Source organism: Cebus imitator, unplaced genomic scaffold (genome assembly GCF_001604975.1).
Source record: "Cebus imitator isolate Cc_AM_T3 unplaced genomic scaffold, Cebus_imitator-1.0 Scaffold87, whole genome shotgun sequence".
In the NCBI taxonomy this organism is placed as follows: Eukaryota; Metazoa; Chordata; class Mammalia; order Primates; family Cebidae; genus Cebus; species Cebus imitator.
This window is the reverse complement of record NW_016107402.1, coordinates 4,362,954-4,366,332: the sequence shown is the minus strand read 5'-3', so window position 1 is coordinate 4,366,332 and position 3,379 is coordinate 4,362,954.

Genomic DNA, 3,379 nt, shown 5'->3' with positions numbered 1-3,379 from the left:
GTGAATGCAAGGAGGCGGCGGCGCCGAGACAAGCGAGCACAGGGCTGTTTGCAGGAAGTGCTTCAGGGTTGGGAGGGGAGACTGAGGGCGGAGGCGGGAATGTGAAAGCTGAGCTCTAGCTGCGGAGTTTGTACCGAAGCTCAGGAAAGGCGGGGCGAAACTGGGGTGAAGGGGTTAGTCAGTGGATGGGCAAGACGGGCCGCCTCTCACGAAAAGAGAGAGCTGGATGCGAGGAAGGCTCTGAGGTGGCGGCTGGGGAACGTGGGCTGCGGGGGCGGGGTAGGCGAACGCGCTCAGGAAAGGGGCGGGAAGCGCGCGCCCACCGCACGCATGCGCGCGCCCAGCATCTCTAGCCGGCAGACCCGGGCTTCGGACCGCGCGCTCAGCGCCGACGGTGCGGACGCTAGAACGGCAGCCGCGTGGCCCTCCCCGCCCTGCGTGGGGCCCGCAGGGCGTCCCTTGAGGTGGCAGGCGGACTCCTGTCTCCTCGGTAGGGATTTAGGAAGCCGGGGAAGGGAACACATTGCTCTCTTTTGCTTTTTTCGTTCCCCTCCCCCACGAAGAATGGGGCAGGAGGTCCTGGGCGTGTCGGAGCAAGTCCGCTCCGGGTTTTCCCGCCCACCTCAACTCCGAGAGCGCTTCGACCGCGCGGCGCTTCACTCCACCGGGCGCGCCCGAACCCTCCGCCGGAACTCGTTCCGCCTCCCCCACACGTCCTTCTCCAGAAATGGAAGTGGGCGCTCAGACCTCACTCCCTGAGATCTTTCTGGATGGGCTGCCACCCCTTATCTCTTCGGGGTTCCGAGTCCGACAGCCCCTTGCAGCTAGAATTCTCCTCTAGCAAGGTCGCTCTGAGGGACTACTTGATGTCTCCGTGCGCTCGGTGGCGCGGCCGCGCTCTGAGCTCTTCCTGGAAACTCCCGCCTCGGGGAGCCTGGAGAGCCGGACCGGGGGGAGGGTGGCGGAGGGGACGCATACGCCCCCTGTCCCGGGGGAGGGCTCCGCGCCCCCGCCCTTCTCTCCGTTGAGGGGAGGGAGGGCGCAAGCGGGGGAGGGGAGGGAGTGGGGCGCGGAAACGGAGGGGGGGCGGCTTCCCGCCCCATCCCCCGCCTCTAGAACAACGGGTTCCCGCTGCTGCCCCCTGCTGCCCACAGTACTCTACGCCCCTGCTGGGCTCCGAGAGGGGCGTCGGGGGCTCCGCAGCCGCCGGGGCCGTGGGAACCAGAGCGGAGAGGCACAAGAACTGACTGGTTTCCTGTCAGAAAACTTCCAGTTACTTTAAAGAGGCCCGTTGGGCCAACTTGTCCCAGCCTGCGTGAGCCACATTTCACTCGCCTAGTGACCCTCCTACTTTTAAAACAACAGGGAGTAATCTTGGGGGAAGCGATCAGTTGGTAAAACCGTGGTGTTGCTCTGCTCTGAGTCAAATGAAATTGATTGTGGAGAATTTTTAAAGGGCTACCAAGAGAGGGAACTAGGGTTTTTCGAATGACAGCTTTTCCCCCTTTCTGTACTCCAAGATTTAAGTCATGAGAGTTTTTTACAGCAGTACATTCGCTTGTAAGCTTACTTTGGAGTTTGTGATTTTTAAAAACCTCATGAACTTTTCAAGAGAGGCGTTTGTTTCTGAATCCAGCAGGAAAAACACGAATTCGAAAGAGCCTCAAAAAGTTCAATTAGAATAGCAGCCACATTTCAACATTTCCCAGATTTTGCAATATTAAACTGTGACGGTTTGTGCCAAATTTGAAGGCAAGAATTCTTACTGCCAAATTACAAATTTCTCAAAATGAGGGGTGATCAACCAAATTGCTGCCAGACCCCATAAACAGGCACTAACAGCACTGCTATAATTACACCTTATTATCTCTCTCGCAGCCTTATTTGATTCACTGCCGGATAAAATTCTCATCCCTAGTGTCACTAGCTGGCCTTTTTCTGGGGCTGAACAATCACACGTCTCCCATGCCTCAGTTCGTCCAAGGAACCCTATAACCCGTCGCCCTCTATTCTGCTCTCTAGTCCATCTCTTCCTCAAATGCAACTCCAATCAGGTTCTTTTCACGCCAACTTCCCTTCGGACTGAAAAATGAAGAAGATGAAAACAAACATCAGAATCACAGGAAAATTTCTTTGAAGAAAAAGATTTAGGCCAAGAAACCAAATTTGTTGTTTAACTTGAGCCCCCTAAGGGGATTTAGCATAGTGGGCTGAATGCAGTTAAACCAGCTTAATCACTTTCTTTGTTCTGGGCTCTTTGCTTTTATTTAATGTGTTTTTACACGATTTGACACAACCTAAACTAATTTCTTCACTGTTAGAGTAGCGACGACATTGTAGACCATACAATATAACCAAACAAGTTTCTGTGGAACCCATGACATTTTGTAGAATTCCGTACTAAACTGCTATATGACCAAAACTGAAAAAGTGGGGTTTTATTTGGAGGGGGGCGCGGGGAGTGGAAGCAGGTCATGTTTTCATGTTTTGTTTTGTTTTGTTTTGTTTTAATCCAGAGATTTAAAAAGCACAAAACTATTGGCCAGGTAGACCACTAAATTCTTCTGTTAGTTTAGCTAGGAGCCACAATTACTCATTTTTGTCAGAAAGATTTTTTTTTTTTTCCAATAGGAAGGAAAGGAAGACATGCTGGATCTCATCTCCTGATTATGATTCTTCTGGCCTTTACGCTCCCTTGTAAATAAGTTCTGCCCTGCTCCTCAGTAGCCCCAGATTGAGGGGCATTCATCTTGAGCCTCTTTCTGAATGTCTGCTTCCTTATAAAGCCAAAACCTCTGTACCAAGGCTTCAAGAATTCAGGCTTGTGAAGATGCAGGCAGAAAACCCAAGCGCATCTGGGCGAGGTGGCTTGTGCCTGTAATCCCAGCACTTTGGGAGGTAGAGGCGGGCAGATGACCTGAGGTCGGGAGTTCGAAGATCAGCTTGACCAACATGGAGAAACCCCGTCTCTAATAAAAATACAAAATTAGCCGGGCATGATGGCGCATGCCTGTAATTCTGGCTACTCTGGACGGAGGCTGAGGCAGGAGAATTGCTTGAACCCCGGAGGTGGAGGTTGTGGTGAGCTGACATCCCCCCACTGCACTCCAGCCTGGACAACAAGAACAAAACTCCGTCTCAAAAACAAAACAAAACAAAAAAACCCAACTGCCTGGAAGAAAATAATTTTTCTGTTCTGCCTTTAAGTTATATTACAAACATGCAGAAATAATAATAGCTGTGAGCCAGGCACTGTTTGTTCTAAGCCCTTTATAAGAATTAATTCCTCAAATTGTTTGAGCCCAGGAGTTCAAGATTAGCCTGGGCAACACAGTGAGACCTTGTCTCTATTAAAAATAAAAAGTTGGCCAGGCGCGGT